The sequence below is a fragment of the Dermochelys coriacea genome, chromosome 10 (genome assembly GCF_009764565.3).
Source record: "Dermochelys coriacea isolate rDerCor1 chromosome 10, rDerCor1.pri.v4, whole genome shotgun sequence".
Taxonomy (NCBI): Eukaryota; Metazoa; Chordata; order Testudines; family Dermochelyidae; genus Dermochelys; species Dermochelys coriacea.
The window spans coordinates 25,607,895-25,627,338 of NC_050077.1; the positions used below are offsets into that span (position 1 = coordinate 25,607,895).

The 19,444-nt window shown below is 46.0% G+C and overlaps 1 protein-coding gene across 2 annotated transcripts in view; it reads left to right on the forward strand.

The window, feature by feature from the left end:
* Positions 1–95: 95 nt before the first annotated feature.
* Positions 96–19,444, forward strand: part of USP7 (ubiquitin specific peptidase 7) — a 196,380-nt gene continuing 177,031 nt past the window's right edge. Inside the window, exons 1-2 of one of the 2 annotated variants that reach the window (XM_043494182.1) lie at positions 96–227; positions 734–793. The gene's annotated coding sequence lies outside the window, so the exon portion shown is untranslated. The remainder of the gene's footprint in view (positions 228–733; positions 794–19,444) is intronic. The other variant, XM_043494181.1, reaches the window with a different exon arrangement.

The following is a 19,444-nucleotide window of genomic DNA, read 5'->3' on the forward strand; positions in this document are numbered from 1 at the left end:
GTGTCACAAAGGGGCGGGAAGAGGGCCAAGATTGGTTACGACACCAAAAGCTTCTACGCAAGCGCAAGAGGGCTGTGTGCAGGCGCAGGCGTTCTCTTCCCCAGCCCTGAGGAACGCAATGAACCAGCCTTCCCCCTGCTCTCCCTTTCCCCTGTCGTGATGTTCTGGGGCCTTGGTGGTGACTCCTCCCATTGTCTGGTGGTGAGGGAGGGACATACGCTGCTGAGGTCTGTGCTCTGGAGCCCCATCCCCTGACACTTCCAAGCGTGATTTTAATGAGGAGTTCTGGGGCTTCCCTGTGATTTTATATTTCATCATTGTGTGACTAGGTAAACAGTGCAAAGGGAGAGACAGCCATTTCCTCTGCTCCCACCTGCATAGGGCCCCCAGCAACCACCATCGTGCCAATGAGTGTATGTGCAGGACTGGGCACGCACACAAATACTGGGCTTTGGTGATGGGCTTGGCACACAAGTGTGCATGCACAAATATTGGTGCTCAAGGGAGGTTCTCTCAGATATTGGGGATCAAGCAAAGAGGCCTGCATGCATGAGTGAAAGACCCCCAATGAGTAATTGGGTGGTGGGCTCTTCACGCATGCATGTGTCCACAGTGCAGCTGATCATATTTGTGCACAAATACAACAGATACCATTAAAGTACAAATGCATGATTTTGTAGCAATAGAAACACCCACGTATATTAATGTGTAAATGTGTTTTTTGTGCATGTAGATTGCAGATGTTGAGACCTGTGCAAATTTTGCGCATCTAGTCAACACTTACCAAAACAAAGTAAGTCTTTCTTTCTTAATGTCTTTCCGCAGTTAACCAAAAAAGCTCACACATGGTCCTATGGAGAAATATTCCCTGCACACAATTGTAATAAGACAGTTCTTTAAAACAGATAGATCCTAAACTTTTCTAGGGAGCAGTTATGTCTTCATCTTCATAGTGTTTGTACATCACCTAGAACACTGGGATCCCAATCCCTGATTGGACCACTGGGAACTACCACATATTATATTATATATTATATAATAACATTATATAATAACCATCTGATAGATGACCGTGTCAGCATAAATTAGTCTTGGTATTGAAAAATAATATTAAAATAAGTAAAGCATAATATATTTTATATGTAGAGAAACATTTCTAAAATCAAATGTGATTTTTCTCACAATATATAATTACATACATCTATATCTATACATTGTTTTTATTATTTGAATTCTGATAGTGGCTAGAGATCACAAATGAGACTGGGGCTTTATAGTGGTAGCTATATATATGTAATAAGAGAGAGGCTTTGCCCTGAAGAGCTTAAAAATAGGCAAGATAAAAGTGGAAAGAGAAACAGAGAAGGCTATTTGATCTAGATCATTCAGCAGTCATTGGGCAATTTGGGAATAGAACTCAGTTGTCCTGGCTCCTAGTCCAGTGCCCTGTCCACTAGACCATGCTGCCACCCAAAGTAAAAAGAAAGTATTTTTTGTCATGTTAATTAAAAGCAGGTTCTGCCTGCTTCTCCATGTAGTCAAACCAAATTATTTTAAGGCCTGATTTTCAGAGGTGCTGAGCTTTCAGCTCCTGTTAATTTAAACTGGAATCGTGGGGGCCCGTCACCTCAAAAAATCAGGTCTTTAGTGTACTGTTATTTATTAATATTATTTTATTATTTTTATTATGTTAGTGCTCATAAGGTGCTAGGCATTATCCAAGCAAATAGCAAGACACTGGTCCCATTTCAGAAAAGTATTTGAGCATGTTCATAACTTAAAGCACACTTAGAAATTGTTGAAAATATATTCTATCGGTCCTTATTGGTTAAATACACTTCAGTTTCCCCCTGTGTAAAATGTGGCTAATAATACTTACCTCACTTTTAAAGAGATTTGAGATCTATTGATGAAAAGATCTATAGAAGAGCTAGGTATTATTTATTTATTTGTTTATTTATTTTATTTAGATATAGAAAGCGTTGGGTGAAATTCTATGGTCTCGGTTATGCAGAAGGTCAGGTCTTAAAATCTGTGACTCTGTGAATCTCCTCTTTATACTTTAGAAATCATTATGAGTGGGCAGTCAGCTGGAAAACACCAGTATAGTATCAGTTCACCACATAGTGCAAGTATAAAATATGGAGTTGCATATATATTTATTCAATATATTTGTGTATATGTATATAGTTGTAACTTGTAACAGGACAGTCTGTCTTTCGAAGGACAGGTCTGGATCCAGACCATCCTGCTCTGAATTCTGGCCTGGAGAAGTAGAGAATTCTGCACATTGTAGTTCCCAGAGAGATGTCTGGTAATTGTAGGCTGGGCTGTAATGCATGATAGGAAATGGACAGGTTATAAAAGGCAACCTCTCTCAGACCAGTGAGACTGATGAGTTTGAGAGCCAGTCTGTGGTTACCTAAAGAAAGACCAATGCTTTGGTAAAACCTGGTGTGGCTAGGTAAAGAGCCACGGTGACAGTAAACTGTGGGGATCTCTCTAGGCAAAGGATATAGGAGGGGTTTTGAGCTCATTGGAAGAGGCCAAGCTGGTAGTTGGATCTCCTGGTGTGGAGGTGATTGAGATATGACGAGTGACAGGCATGAAAGGAAGTGATCTTGGGAAAAAGGGTAGCTATGTAATCTTGGGGTTGGGACACATAGCTATCCCATGATTTTTGGTTGAGCTTAAGGAGGGCTGAGGGAGTCCTGGTCTTATTTATGCTCCCTTAGTTTGCTCCAGAAAAGAAGAACACTTATTTTGGCCCAAGGGCACCAATTCTCTAACAAACTCAAATAAACTGGTCAGCCAGAGAGGAAACTGAGGCAATGGCTGCATCCTGATGCCAGAACAGGTGAGTTGCTGTTGTGTATGTTACATTCCCACGCTTTACAGTTGCTGTAATATATATAATTATTATTGTGGTGCTGGCTGTGACTCCATAATTAAGGTTGCATTGAAAACAAAATGTTAAACTAGGGACTTATTGGGCTGGATTCTTAGTTATTCCATTACAGCTCTCTATATCAACTTCATGCGTCTCATATTCTGAGCCAATGCAGGGCCCTGTCTAGCTTTTGATGTAAATTAGAACATCTTTGGGGCTTCTCTAACCTGTATTCTGGTTCCCGTGGGCCCTGGGAAGCAAAGAACAACAACCATTGTGCAGTGTGCTCTGGCCATATCCCAGTCCATCCCCTGTGCTGGGTACAGGGCTAGGGTAGAGCCTGTCTACCAGCTGGAAAGCCCCCAGCAGAGGGGATATTCTCAAGGGATAATATCTGCTCATTTTAAAGTCTCTTTATGCTACCAGAGAGCCATAAAATGGCATTAGTGTAACTAAGAATAGGGCCATTGTCTTGAATTTATATGAAAATCAAATATTTCCTCCCCAAACACACTGCTTATTAGATGGGTCCAGGCTGGGTTTTGATGGGTCTATACACAAACAAATAGTTTTACACCAGTACTCCCTTACTATAATGGTCAGGGTACACATGCCAAGCGGGTTTCATATCAGCTCTTGTCTTAACATAATACGAAAACTATATATGTGCAGCTTCACATCCACTCGCTTGTTACCATAATGTCAGTGCTGTACATGCACAGCTGGTTTTGGATAAACTCTTCCATACCATTATACTGGCACTGTATATTTGCTGCTAGTTAAGACTCCCATAGTAAACATCTGGGTAGTAAAGTGTTCACAAATGTTGGAAATCATTTCCTTTATTGTGCTTGATGCTTCAGTCAATACACACAAATAAGCATGAATAAGAAATGAAAATGTGTTATCACTTTGATCCTGGTTCTTCATTTAATCCTCCCGCAAAAATGGGAATTCAAATACAAAAACTCTGCTGCAGATTCACCACCTCTCCCAAGAGAGGGGATTGTCAGGGAGCTGGTTGCAACACCCTGATCCTGAGCTGCTTAGCCCTGGTAAAAGTTAGAGCTGTGGGTTATCTGCTCCAACTGACATTGGGTCCCGCAGAGAGCTTGCAACAGTGAAGAGCCAGGCATAGTGGTGCTCTGGGTGAGCAAAGTAGACTTGATGGCCTGGAAAATCCAGGCGTGTGTTTGCATGGGATTAAAGTTAATGAACTCCATTTTTTAAAAAAGAAAAACAGAAAATCCTGAGTTAAGGTTCTTAAATTCTAAAAAGTCACTTCCTCTCTCATTCATATTTCAGTAAATATACTCGCACCTCATTAGAAACAGCAACTTGAACTCTGACCATGTGTAAGAAGTTTGAATACCAATAAATGTGTTCTTTGTGTGTGGTTTAGTCCAATGGCCACTGAAGTTGGTGGAAAGATTCCTGTTGACTTCCATCTGATTTGGATCAGGTCCATGGAAAAGTTGTTGAATTTTAGTGAACATATACTTGGAAACAAATATAAAGGGTGACTTAAGAAAAATGGATACTCAATTTAAAAAATTGCTACAGGAGTTTGTTTATAAATTATATAGTGGTTGGTAAACAAGCAGTTGTACTTTACAGACTTCAGTAGTAGAATGTGGATATTTAAATGTGTAATCATTGATGTTTTAAACAAGCCAAAGAATGGGGAAAGAAAACATCTCAGTCAGCCACTTTAGCAATAGTTTGATCAACACTGTATATGCTACATTATAAATTGTCCACAAATTATAAATGCTACAGTTTCTTAAATTCTTACCAAATTATATAAACATTGAAATGAGTCAAACAGTAATGTGTGATGGGACTGTCCAAAAGTACGCCAGTTAATACAGTTCTCCAGTCAACTCCTCTTCTTATGGTCTGATCCAAAGCTGTCTGAAATCATTAGAAATACTCCCTTTGACATCAGTGGTATTTAAAGCAGGCCATTGTAGACATTCTATATCAACATCTGAGATCAGAAATGTGTGCTTGTGGCTTGGGCTTCGTCTACACTTCACACCTCAAGGGATGACATGTACGGAATGTGTAGGTACACACCACGGTGAAAAGCAGGCAATGTCTACATTGTGGTGTATAGCTACACAAGTGTAGTGAAAGGCTCTAGCAGGTAGGAGGCAAATTGGAAAGGCTGCCAGAGCCTTTCTCTGCAATATGTTGCTGCTGGAGCTTTTCCTCCCCACAAGGAAATTGTCCTGAAGCAGAAGGCTATTGGAGTCTTTCCCCACTGCGTTCCTGCTGCCCGAGTCTTTCCCCTCTGCTGGAACCTTTCCCTGCAGCAGAGAAAGAATCCAGCAGCACTGAGGTAGCAGGACACTACACTGCTAAAAGCAGTAGTGTAGAAGAGCAAACACTGTTTGGGTGAGTACAGATCCCTGCAGGGTTCGGGAGTGTCTTTACTCTACTTGCCTTCGCAGTACCTGGATCCTGATAAATGTGTGTTTAGAGTTCACTGTCCTCCATGACTTCTCCTGCAGCACCAGGAACTTACACCTCTACTGGGAATTTTCAGTGGGCATTCTTCATACTCCAGCGCAGTGCTGGGAACGGATAAATCACTGGCCTGGTACCGGAGGGCAAAAGACTCCAGCAGTCACTCCAGGAGGGGTCCTCCAACGTGCCTACTCTTCAAGGAGCTGGACCAGGTGCTCTCCAGTGCACCCAGTACAGAGGCTGAGGTGACGCACCACCCCTTTTCAGTCCTGCTGGCCTCATTGTCCGACAGGATGCCGATGAAGGCCAGGGTGTGGAGTGAGTGGGAAACACAGAGGAAGAGTCCAGGAAGAAAAAGGAGTATTGCTATCCTGCATCTCTATCCAGAGGAGCAGGTTGAGCAAGCCCCTCCTGACAAGCAAGGAGGACCTTGAGACTCAGTAGGAATTGGAACCTGAGGCTGGTAAGGTAAAACCGCACCCTCCCCACCAACATCACTTCCTTCTTTCTCCAAAGCTGTGTGCAGGCTGGAAGGCCATCCCTTCTGCCCCTCCCCTCCAACAAAGGACCCCGACCCAGGCACAACTGAAAATTCAACATTCTATTGAAACCACTGTAAAGCTTTTCTTTTGGTGGAAGCTGTAGAACAGATGATCAGCGAACTATCACATTGCCCCTGGGTTTGTGTGTTTGTTGGCTGACAGTGATGGAGGGAGTGGAAAGGGCTGGTTTGGGGACGGAACATTTGTGCAAGTTTAATTGTTCTCTAAAGTTGCAGCTGTTTTCTGCTCCTTCAAGATCAGACTTTCACTACAGTAACACCCCTCTCTCCTCACATACACACACACCTTGCAAACGGGAGCCACTCAGAAGGGGGTGGGGGAGGAGGCTTAGTACCAGGACCAGTTACGCATGGAAAGGAGAAGGGGAACCTTTGCTTCTCCAAAGAATGTGATAGCGGTCCTCTGTTACAGTAAAAAAGTTTTCAAGCATTCCCATGCTCCGGTGGCTGGCATCTTTCCAATTGCAGCCATGCCACACAAGCCAGGAGAAAGGGTGGTAGGTGAGGGATCTGCTGCGGCAGTGGCACAAACACAATGCAGTGTCCCTTTGCAGTGGGGAAGTGTATGACTTACAGTCTTGATCGGAAAGTCCATGGCACACAGTACAGCTGCAGTATCATCCTTTCTTTCCCTGTTCCTTTCTCTGGTCTTCGCTGGATCAAGGAGCCAGATTTCCTGATGCTGCAGGGACTGGTTTGGGAACGGGTGGGCATTTGAAGTGGTTTGCTTATGTCCCTCCATGCAGTCTCCATCTGTTAGCTTAGAATGTAGTTTATTTCCATTTGGATTGCTTCCCATTCCCATAAGCATATGTCAGCAAACTTCTGGTACAGCAGGAACTCCAACTGGTTCTTAAGACTCAAGGGTAGCACAGGTTTTCTTGGTCCACCTTCATAGCTCACCAAACACCTGCATTCAGTGATTTATAGGGGGGTGGCAAATAGCACAAGCATCTCTCAGGCTGCTGGATCCCATCATAGGACTGGAAAACTACGTCCCTTTTCCAGTCTAGTACTTTCAAAAGTGCTGTGTTCACCAAATGATAGCCAAACTGAAAAGAAGAAAATGAGAACGGTTAATGTTGCCCCTGAAACAAATGCATGCACTGGCCCCATCACATACTTTGTGACATTACATTTTAAAAAAAATAGTTCATGCTACCTACCAGTCTCAGCAGGTACTCCTTTCTAGGCAGCTGCAAAAGTTCTCTGAGAACCAAGGATACCGAAACAATCGCATTCCTGAAATGCTGAAAAGTATCAATATTGTGGCATTTCACAGCAAAAGTTATGTTATCATGGGGGATTTCTTGCCCACTTTCCAAGAGAAGAAAAAATATAATGCTGTTTTTGTGATTGAATTGGAAGGACCTTCGGCTGAGCAGAGTGAGGTTCAATAAGGATAAGTGCAGGGTCCTGCACTTAGGATGGAAGAATCCAATGCACCGCTACAGACTAGGGACCGAATGGCTCGGCAGCAGTTCTGCGGAAAAGGACCTAGGGGTGACAGTGGACGAGAAGCTGGATATGAGTCAGCAGTGTGCCCTTGTTGCCAAGAAGGCCAATGGCATTTTGGGATGTATAAGTAGGGGCATAGCGAGCAGATCGAGGGACGTGATCGTTCCCCTCTATTCGACACTGGTGAGGCCTCATAGAATCATAGAATCATAGAATATCAGGGTTGGAAGGGACCCCAGAAGGTCATCTAGTCCAACCCCCTGCTCAAAGCAGGACCAAGTCCCAGTTAAATCATCCCAGCCAGGGCTTTGTCAAGCCTGACCTTAAAAACCTCTAAGGAAGGAGATTCTACCACCTCCCTAGGTAACGCATTCCAGTGTTTCACCACCCTCTTAGTGAAAAAGTTTTTCCTAATATCCAATCTAAACCTCCCCCATTGCAACTTGAGACCATTACTCCTCGTTCTGTCATCTGCTACCATTGAGAACAGTCTAGAGCCATCCTCTTTGAAACCCCCTTTCAGGTAGTTGAAAGCAGCTATCAAATCCCCCCTCATTCTTCTCTTCTGCAGACTAAACAATCCCAGCTCCCTCAGCCTCTCCTCATAAGTCATGTGCTCTAGACCCCTAATCATTTTCGTTGCCCTTCGTTGTACTCTTTCCAATTTATCCACATCCTTCCTGTAGTGTGGGGCCCAAAACTGGACACAGTACTCCAGATGAGGCCTCACCAGTGTCGAATAGAGGGGAACGATCACGTCCCTCGATCTGCTCGCTATGCCCCTACTTATACATCCCAAAATGCCATTGGCCTTCTTGGCAACAAGGGCACACTGCTGACTCATATCCAGTCATATCCAGCTGACTCATCTGGAGTACTGTGTCCAGTTTTGGGCCCCACACTACAGGAAGGATGTGGATAAATTGGAAAGAGTACAACGAAGGGCAACGAAAATGATTAGGGGTCTAGAGCACATGACTTATGAGGAGAGGCTGAGGGAGCTGGGATTGTTTAGTCTGCAGAAGAGAAGAATGAGGGGGGATTTGATAGCTGCTTTCAACTACCTGAAAGGGGGTTTCAAAGAGGATGGCTCTAGACTGTTCTCAATGGTAGCAGATGACAGAACGAGGAGTAATGGTCTCAAGTTGCAATGGGGGAGGTTTAGATTGGATATTAGGAAAAACTTTTTCACTAAGAGGGTGGTGAAACACTGGAATGCGTTACCTAGGGAGGTGGTAGAATCTCCTTCCTTAGAGGTTTTTAAGGTCAGGCTTGACAAAGCCCTGGCTGGGATGATTTAACTGGGACTTGGTCCTGCTTTGAGCAGGGGGTTGGACTAGATGACCTTCTGGGGTCCCTTCCAACCCTGATATTCTATGATTCTATGATTCTAACCCATTCTGCCCAGGAATAGTAGGAGCGGACAGAAAAGGATACTGGAAGATCTGGTCATTGGGATCACCAGAAGGAGCCAGGAACAATTTCCCTTTATGAGGGAAAGGGAAAAACAGGTTACTGAGTAGGAGGAACAGGCTATGCAGCAGAAGGAACATTTTTTTCAAAGACGAGGCATTCATTATCTGGTTCCTGGGGCAGGACTCATAGAACTTGCCCAGAGGGACTGGGAGTATGCCCTTTTGCAATCCCTGGTACAAGTGATAGAGGAATGAAACTGGGTTCTGCTTGCACAAAAGCTGCTCCTGTATCTGGGAACTGGCACCTTCTTCTCCAGCTCCTCCTCCTTCTACTGCATCTACAGTCCACCATGATGCTGAAACAGAGGACCCCCATGGCAGTCCCGGTCTCTTCTTCACCTTGGCATCATTAATCTTTCCCATGTGTCCAATGTTAGTGTTCATAAATCCGACTTTGTGGTCCACTACGCCTTGAAGAATGAGTGAGGAGTAACCTTTTTGATTGATGCACTCACTTGTGCCTTTTGGTGGGCAAAGTAGAGGGATGTAGGTTCGATTGATGGCCCCCACGCAGTTTGGAAACCTCATTCTCTGGAACCCAGTGATCATTTTTGGTACTTTGGTGATGGAGACCACCCAAGCATAGATGAGTGTTGAATCTTGCACCAGTTCCAACAGTGGACTTCCCCCCCCTGAAGTGATTTGCAGCTGACCAGTAGCTGTCTGGTATTGCCAGCTCCCAGAGGGCAATAGCCACCTGCTTCTGTGCCGGTTTGGGTCTTTGGAAATTAGTACTCTGCTATGGTAGGATTGAGGCCAGTTACTCACAGAGCTGTATGAAGGTCTACTTTCTCATGCTGAAGTTCTGCAGCCACTGGTCATCCTGTCAGCTTTCAAAGATGATATGATCCCACCACACTATGCTGGTTCTCCTGGTCCAGAAGTGATGGTCCACCCATGGACATACAGTCACAGGACCATCAGTGTCCTGTGTCTATGTGTCTTGGAGTAACAGTGGATTAGTCACTGTCTTGGTCATCTGTTTTCAGCTTTTGAGAAGGGTCCAAGTCCATTCACCCTTGATTCTTTTGGGTTGTGTCCAACACACACACACATTTGTTCCGCAGGAGCAGAAATGCATCATCAGTCACTTGTTCTACGTCTTCGACCAAGTTGGGCAGGAGAGAAGAGTGAGTGGGTGGTGCCATCATCAAATGTGCAAAGCTGTCTACAGTACCTCCCACACACAGCAAGGTGAATCCTAGATCCTCTCCTCTCATGCACACAACTCTGGGGTATGGATCCTGAAACGCTAGAGCTAACCTCATGCACCAAAAGAAGGCAGAGTGGGTGGGGATGTACCCAGGTACCTACAGAGTGTGTACCTGTGTCCAGCACAGTTTATGTGGACACTCAGCAGAGGCATGGGTATATGTGCAAGCATACAGACGGCCCTGTACCCCGTCCAGGTATCAGTATAGATGTAGCCTCTGAGTACTTCTAGAGTCAGACAGTGCCGGCACCTCTGAAATACCAATATAAATTTTGTTACATTACTACACTGAGTGGGGAATTACGCATGTGGATGAAAGTAATTAAATATGTAGTTTAGCATCTTTTAAATAAGTATTCTGTGAGTTAATAATTGTGCCTTACCAAATGTATTGGCCCAGTCTTTGGCTGTGGCTGAGAAGCAGACAATACAGCTCAGAAGCGGAGCTGTAAGACGCTTTTGTGCTCCTTATTTCTGGGCCAGCTATACCCCAGATCAGTCCCCTGGCATAATTTAGAGTAGCCTTCAGACTGTTCTAATTTAAGATGACTGCCAAAGGCCCCAAGAATACATAATAGAAGACGGATATTGCTGGGATTCCAGGAAAACATGGCCATGTCCCCTTCCCATTAGCCACACCCAACACTCACCACTCCAAATGCAATGGGTTGCGTAGGAGTCATTAAACTGACTGTGCCTATAGTGGAATGATCTCTCCATAAGTAGCCACTGGTGATTTCCTTGCCAGCATGGTGCAAAGCAACTTTGGTACAGGTGAGGACTGGGGCTATTGAATTTGTGTGTGTACTAACAAAGGTAAAGTTGCTATCTTTTTAATTGCATGTACGTATTGAAACATTATGTGTGAAACATTAAGTCATTTTATTAAAGATGGATAAAGAACTTTAACTTAGGCAGTAAACTTTTTTATCCACCTGAGACAAAGGGGAGTGTGGAGCCCAAAGCTGCCAGAAAAGAGGCTAAGGGCCTCTAGGCCCAGGAGGGCAATAGGGTAGCAGTAATGGAGTCCTGCTCAGGGGCAGTGAGTTATATGGGCCCATGGTGCCCATGCTCCAGCAAATTCAGGTCACGGGGGCCCGGTTCCACCAATGTTCAGGGCTGGGTCTCTTCCTTGGCCCCACCTGCTGCCCCGCGTGACTCCTCTGGAGCATCCCTGGCCCCTCCCGTCACCCCCGCATGCCTCCCCCGGAGCATCCCTGCTTGTGCCCTGGGCAGCAGGTGGCTGCCCTGCTGCTCCGCGCTGCACTCCCTCGATGATCGCTGCTGCTGCTGGCTATAAAAGGGAGCTGTGCCAGCAGCAGGCTGAGGGAGGAGAGGAGGCAGCACACACATGAAGGCAGCCTTTGCCCCACACCTGGCACGCACCACAGGGGGGCCAGGGGGCTTCCTGGACCTGAGAGGGGCCTGGCCTCTAGTAGCATATGCAGTGCCAGTGCCAGGTAAGTGTTCTGCTGTGGGGGAGAGGGCTAGGGAGACTGTGGAGTCCTCCTCTCTGGCCCCAGCCTCGTGACAGCCTGCCTGCACCCCAACTCCTCATCCCCAGCCCTGCCCCACCCCAGAGCCCACCCCTCCTGCACCCAAACCCTCTGCCCTAGCTCTGAGCCCCCTCTCACCCCCCAACCCCTCACCCCCAGCCAGATCCCTCATCCCTCCACACCCCAACCCTCTGCCTTAGCCCTGAGCACCCTCCCACACCCCAAACCCCTCATCCCCAGACCCACCCCAGAGCCCTCAACCCCAGCCAGAGCCCTCATCCACCCTCCCCCACACACACATTGTTCAATATAGGGAAACTGTTAAATGCTTACTGTTTCCAGTCCATTTTTACAGTATTTTAAAAAATATATATCGGCTTACAAGGCAGGTGGGGGGTGGGCGGGGGCAGGACTTGGACCCGTTTTGGGCACCACCAAAAATTATACAAACCTGCAGCACCTGGTCCTGCTTGTAGGACCAGCAGCGTTACGTGTATTGTATTGGTTTAGTATAAGTGTATAGGTAGCATGAGGGCAACATTAACTGAATTTGGGGGTCGCCTGGGTAGAGACCACCCACTTAACCAAATACCTCTCTCCTTGGTGCCCCAGAAGAAGCCCAGGTAAGAACCTTCTCCCCAAATCCACAGCCCCAGTGTGAGCAGGGAAACCACTCCTCAAATGATCCCTATTTTAACAGTCTGGAAAACAGTCTCATTTAATTCACACAGTGACGAAGCATCCTTCAAAACACAACATTTTTTGTTTGTTTTTGTTTTTTTAATAAACTGTTCTGATCTGCCAATTATGGCAAGACATGCAACAAAACACATGTCCCACATTTTGGTCACACATTTTGATGGCTGTCACACACAGGCAGACTACAAGGTCGAGAAGTGTGATGTGCAGGTTGATTGGTGCACCATCAATGAGGGAGCTGAGTAATTTTGGTGATTTTTGCCTTTTAATTTCCCCCATGAGATTACTGTGATAATGAAAACAATGGTATCCCTAGCTGAAGTCTTTAGGGATACATAGAGGAGATGTTAATTGTAGATCATTCTAAAGAGTTATTTTATTCCCATAGGCAGATTGTTATTGGGAGCTGGGCTTAATGATAAATAAGGAAAACAAGATTAAGGAGATGGGATTTCCTGGGATATAGTGACAGCAAAGATTTCTTAGAAGAAATGACAAATATTGGAGGTATCTGAAGATTTAACCATGGCAATAGTTTTTCAATGCCATGGACAGATTTGTAAATGTCCACACAAGAGAATTCAGGCTTACCTTCTGTTAGACAAGAGATTTCAGCAGGACTGGAGGGAGCAAATGCTAATTTCACCAAAGGGAAAGAAGGATCTCATGTTGATACAGCACAATATTTTTCCTCCACCTCTTCTGGTATTTTATCAGAGAGACGGCTCAATCAAAGATGAAGCTGGGGGCGGGAGAACTGGTCAGATTGGAACTATCTTTCATATTCCTTGGATAAAAATGTAAATAAAAATAAAATGGATAGCCTAAATGAAAAAGCAAGGGGATTAACATGGCTAACCAAGATAATAACAATAGGCTAAATTCATCTCTTGGATCCATCTCTTTTTATGCAAACTGGTCCACTTCAGCTGATATTTTGCATTAGGTCCATTCCTACCATGGATCACATAGGAGCAGAAGATATGGCCCCATGTCAGTAGAACTATGTGATTGGGCCTGAAATAGCGATGTATTTTGTTTGTAAAGAGGTCACAATGTTAGATAAGGTGGGAAGCAGAAAGAGAAGGGGAGGAAGAACTCCTACCCGCTTCTCTGAACTTCCCTAATGACATAATAGGTGGCACACCTTCCAAAGGTGTGGCTTCAGCAAAGATGACCCAGGCATTGAACTATCTGAGTGTTGCAAAGAAACTTATTTTGAATAGTTGCTTGAATTTTAAAATAAACTTACTGCACTGGTGCTTGTACCCTTCTGTTGTGTTAGGTGAATGTTTTAGCACCAGAGTTTCTAAGCTCAAATGATCAAGTGCTTGCAGATACCAAATTTTAAACTCTTATGTAGAGTCCTATAATTGCAGTGGAATCGATATATCTGTATTTAAAATAGAGGTCAATAGAGTACTCACCTGAAAGGCTATATTCTACATGGAATGGAATGCTGCTTGACTGTGAAGGAACAGGATTCCCCAAACCCTTTGCCAGAGCCCTGACAGAGAAGCAATTTAACAAGCCAGACAAGGATCTGACCACACCCTTTGCAACTAGAACTGTAAATTTAGACAGTTCCTTTGTATGAATATGCCAAGACAATTTAAACATAATCTCTGCACTCAGCACCAAAGAGCCATTACTCATGACCTTACTTATGTTGAGTAGTTCTTTACTGCACACTCAGCGCCATTGTAATCCAGGGGATTACTTGAAAAGTAAGATACTACTCGTTGTGAGAGTGGCACAGTCTGGGCCAGTATTTTACAGCAGCCTAATATTTCTGAGATTGACTCCTCAGGCACATTGTAACTTCCCTAATTTAGATTCTTTAAAGCATCTCCCTAAACTGCTCGCTCTCCCTGAGAGATTCAAAGCCACAGGGGGGTTAGTAGTAAATATTTATATTATATTATAATAGCAGCCAAAGGCCCCATTTCGAAACAAGGCCCCGTTGTGTCTGGACAGTGCCCACCACAAGAGACCATTCCCGTCATGAAGGACTTAGTTGAAACACAAAAGAAAGAGGATGGGATTGCGGATACAACATACAAGCAAATGAAGAAGGTGATGAGTTCACACAGCTTTGTTAACTATGTAAGAGCTCAGTATTATTGTTAAGTACAAGGAAAATTCCAGTTCAACAAGGACAAGTGCAGAGTCCTGCACTTAGAATGGAAGAATCCCAGGCACTGCTACAGACTGGGGACTAAGTGGCTAGGCAACAGTTCTGCAGAAAAGGACCTAGGGGTTACAGTGGACGAGAAGCTGGATATGAATCAACAGTGTGCCCTTGTTGCCAAGAAGGCTAATGGCATTTTGGGCTGTATAAGTAGGAGAATTGCCAGCAGATTGAGGGATGTGATCATTCCCCTCTATTCGGCATTGGTGAGGCCTCATCTGAAGTACTGTGTCCAGTTTGGGGCCCCACACTACAAGAAGGAGGTGGAAAAATTGGAAAGAGTCCAGCGGAGGGCAACGAAAATGATTAGGGGGCTGGAGCACATGACTTATGAGGAGAGGCTGAGGGAACTGAAATTATTTAGTCTGCAGAAGAGAAGAATGAGCTGCTTTCAACTACCTGAAAGGGGGTTCCAAAGAGGATGGATCTAGACTGTTCTCAGTCATAGCAGATGACAGAACAAGGAGTAGTGGTCTCAAGTTGCAGTGGGGGAGGTTTAGGTTGGATATTAGGAAAAACTTTTTCACTAGGAGGGTGGTGAAGCACTGGAATGGATTACCTAGGAAGGTGGTGGAATCTCCTTCTTTAGAGGTTTTTAAGGTCAGGCTTGACAAAGCCCTGGCTGGGATGATTTAGTTGGGCATTGGTCCTGCTTTGAGCAGGGCATTGAACTAGATGACCTCCTGAGGTCCCTTCTAACCCTGATATTCTATGATTCTATGATTCTTACTGAATCCATTGGCTTTGAAGGGGGTCTCTGAGCCTGTTCAGTGGGGCTTCAGTGGGGGTAAAGATCTATCGTCCTGGACCAGGTTGCAGGATTAGGCCCTATAAATTATACTCACCCAGTCTGTGAATAGAAGCAATATCATGTGAGTTATGTGCTAGCCACAATTAACAAACACAGCTCAAAGTCTGAGTGTAGAGTATTAGATACTTGCAGTGAGCTGTTTGTGACCAGCTAATGCAATAAAAAAAAGCTTAGAGTGGATTCAAATAAGTGAATTGGAAGAAACTGATCTGCTCATGATCATTCTGTGAGCAAAAGAGGTTAAATTTATAGAGTAGATTATTTGCTCCAGTCTATTTAGAACAGGGGTGGGTAAACTTTTTGGACCGAGGGCCACATCTGGGTATGGAAATTGTATGGTGGGCTATGAATGCTTACAAAATTAGGGGTTGGGGTCTGGGAGGGCTCTGGCTGGGAGTGCGGGCTCTGGGGTGGGGCCAGAAATGAGGAGTTCATGATGCGGGGTGGGCTTCGAGCTGGGGCAGGGGGTTGGGGTTCAGGAGGGGTGAGGGCTCTGGCTGGGGGTGCAGGCTCTGGGTTGCAGCTGGGGATGAGGGGTTTTGGGTGAAGAAGGGTGCTCCGGGCTGGGACCGAGGGATTCGGAGGGCAGGAGGGGGGGATCAGGTCTGTGGCAGGGTGTTGGGGCATGTGAGGAGGTCAGGGGTGCAGGCTCTGGGTGGCGCTTATCTCAAGAAGCTCCCAGAAGCAGCAGAATGTCCCCCTCCGGTTCCTACACAGAGATGCGGCCAGGCGGCTCTGCGCGCTGCCCCGTACCCACAGCTCCTGGAAGCAGTGGCATGTCCCCACTCTGACTCCTATGTGGAGGCGTGGTGCCAGCCAGGTAGCTCGGCGTGCTGCCCTGTCTGCAGGCACCACCCCAGCAGCTCCCATTGGCCGCGGTTCCCAGCCATTGGAAGCTGCGGGGGCAATGTTTGGGGCGGGGGCAGTGTGCGGAGTCCCCTGGCTGCCCTTACTCATAGAGTCTGGGGGGGGACTCCAGGAGCCACGCAGAACCATGGCATATGCGGAGCAGGGCAAGCCCCCGATCCTGCTCCGCAGCGGGAGCTTGAAGGCCGGATTAAAATGTCTGACAGGTCGGGCGTGGCCTGTGGATTGTAGTTTGCCCACTCCTGATTTAGAAGACAGGAAGTGAACGCTTTTAAAAATCTTTATTAATGTCTGAATGAAAGTAGATCTTCATGAAGTTGGTGGAGTGGTGATTAGATATTTGGCACTGTGTAAATTGGTGCTGCTGCTAGACACATCTTGCTTACTGTGACTCACATGAGAGAGCGGCAGGCCCCAGATGTGTATTGTAAGTAGTTGAACAATCCCACAGGCAGTTATGAATCATTACAGCAGTTAGTTCCCCTTTCCTTACGACAACATGGGATATATAAAAAAAAAGGTGGGGGGAGTTTGATGCTGAGTCAGGTTTTTCAGAAGGTCTTGATGTCCTTCAAGGCTGCACTTATTTTTCCAGAGTTAACCCTCTGCCCAGCTCGGAAACATATAGAAACAGAAAACCCATTTTATAGTAGAAACATGGCCAACCATAATAGTTTTCTTTTTTCAATGTGTTAACTCAGCTGGCTCTGGCTGCTGATGCCTCCTGGCAGATGTCTGTTAAATTAAGAGATGGGGAAACTGGTTTGCCACACACACTTTGGGACCCAGTCATACAGTTCAAAAAACACTTTAAAGTCAATGGAGTTTTGCTTGTGTTGGGATAGAAAAATAGGGCCCCGTGTAGCCTTTTAGAACTGATCCAGATTCTGCCTTTGCTCACAAAGGGGAACGAATTTGCTTGTACAGTCCTAGTCCCCAGTACCATGTGCCACAAATTGAACCTACACTTCTGCATATCTCAACATTGTTGACAGTCTCCTTAAGAGAAGCCCAGAATTACCAGGGTGGGTCTACACTTAAAACACTGCAGTGGCAGCGCAGCTGTACCGCTATCATGCTTCAGTGAAGATGGAACTATGCTGCTGGGAGAGCTGCTCCTATCAGTATAGTTAATCTACATCCATGAGAGGCAGTAGCTGTGTGGATGGGAGAAGCCCTCCCATCAACATAGCACTGTCTACAACAGGGGGTAGGTCGGTGTAACTGCATTCCTCAGGGGTGTGTGGATTTTTCACACCCTTGAGCAATGTAGTTATACCGTTGTGAGTTTATAATGTAGACCTGGTCCCAGAGTAGAGGTATTGCAGGTTTGGGCTGAGGTGTATTTGCAAAGCTTTGTGGAGAAGGATCATATCTATCCATATGACTCTTAGCTCTAGCCAGGGTTATAAATCCCCTACTATCATGAACAATGTGGACAAAATAATGTGGTCCTTCGTCAAGTGCAATTACTTGTGAAGTCAATGAATAATTCTGCTTGAGGAAGGACCACAGAATTTTCCCCTTCATTGTCTCATATAATTTTAAAAGAATAAGTGGTGAGAAGTACCATACACATCTTTAGCATGTCGGTTGAAGTTATTAAGTAGTGGTATGAGCAGGGGACTGGGTGCCAGGAATTGCTAGTGTTCTAATTTCAGCTCTGACAATATCCCCTCCATGCCCTTGGCCTTGACCAAGTAATTTGACTTTTTCCCTGAGCTCCCACATCTGCCAAATGGAGCTAATCAAACCAACCATTGCCCTGAGGTTTTGTAAGGATTGGTAACCATGCTGAAGATGAAGTACACTAAGTGGTACGGACAGTATTTGTAATTCTACCATTCAGATATTGGAAAGGTTCAGTTGCTGTTTGAACTCTAGGGACCTAGTCTTTAAAGGTGCAGCGCCCCCACAACTTTAATTGAAGTTAATGGGGTCAAGGGTGCTCAGCATCTCCACAAATCAGGCCCTTCACTTCTCAGGGCCTCAGTTACATATCTGCAAAATGGGGATAATACACCTCTACTTCAGTGGGATCACTGAGAAGCTTCATTAATTAGTAGCTGCATCGTTGTGGGGCTCAGAGGATAGGTACTATGAAGTTCCCTTCTTAGGGTATGCCCGTGCTAGTGCTGGAATGTGTAAATTCCAGCTCAAGGAGAGATACATATGCTGGCTTTGATTGAGCTAGTGCACTAAAACTAGAAGTATTGCTGCAAGCTAGCTGCTCTACCTATGATTCTGGCTAAGGCAATAGGTGCATATGGAGGGAGGCTAGCCCCTACTGCTGCTCATGCCAGGGCAGCCACACTTCTCTCTTTAGCATGCTAGATTGAACAGAGCTAGTGTGGGTGTGTCTCAAGATGGAATTTACACCTCCCAGTTCCAGTGTAGACATACCCCTATGACAGGGTCTCCAGTGTCTCCTTGAAGGCAGCTACAGTTCCACTGAGGCCACCTCCATCGTCCTAACAAAGCCATGTTACTGGGCCAGATCTTCAGCTGTTGTAAATCTATGTAGCTACAATGAAGTCAATAGAGCCATGCCATGTACATCAGCTGAGGATCTGGCCCATTCACTTCAGTATGTTTTGCTTGCAGAGTGCCTACAGAGAAGGGCCTTATGAGTAGTTCTTCTGCGGGAGTGACTTCTTGTTTGTCCATCAGAATAAAGGGTGGTGTCAAGCTGATTGCACAGACACTTAATGAAAACTTCCTTCAAGCATTCAGCTAGGGTTGCCAGGTGTCTGGTTTTCGACCAAAACATCTGGTCAAAAAGGGACCCTGGTGGTACTGGTCAGCACCGCTGACTGGGCTGTTAAAAGTCCTGTTGGTGGGCATGGCAGACTCCCTACCTGGCTCTGCGTGACTCCCAGAAGCAGCGACATGTTTGTGCAGCTCCAAGGCGCAGCGGCAGCCAGGGCAGCTCTGTGCACTGCCCCTACCCCATGTGCTAGCTCCGCAGCTCCCATTGGCCAGGAACCACAGCCAATGGGAGCTGCAGGGGTGGTGCCTGCACGTGGAGGCAGCGTACACTGCGTGGAGCTGCCTGGCTGTACCTAACACTCGGAGCCAAGTGACATGTCACCGCTTCTGGGAAGCCCCCCCAAAGTAAGTGCCACCTGGAGCCCACACCCTCTCATGTATCCCAACCCTCTACCCCAGCCTGGAGCTCCCTCCTGGAGCCTGCATCCCCTCCCATACCCCTGCCCCAGCCCTGATCCCACTCCTGCACCCAAACTCCCTCCCGGAGCCCGCACCCTCTTCTGCACTCCAGCCCTGAGCCCTCTCCACACCCAAACTCTCT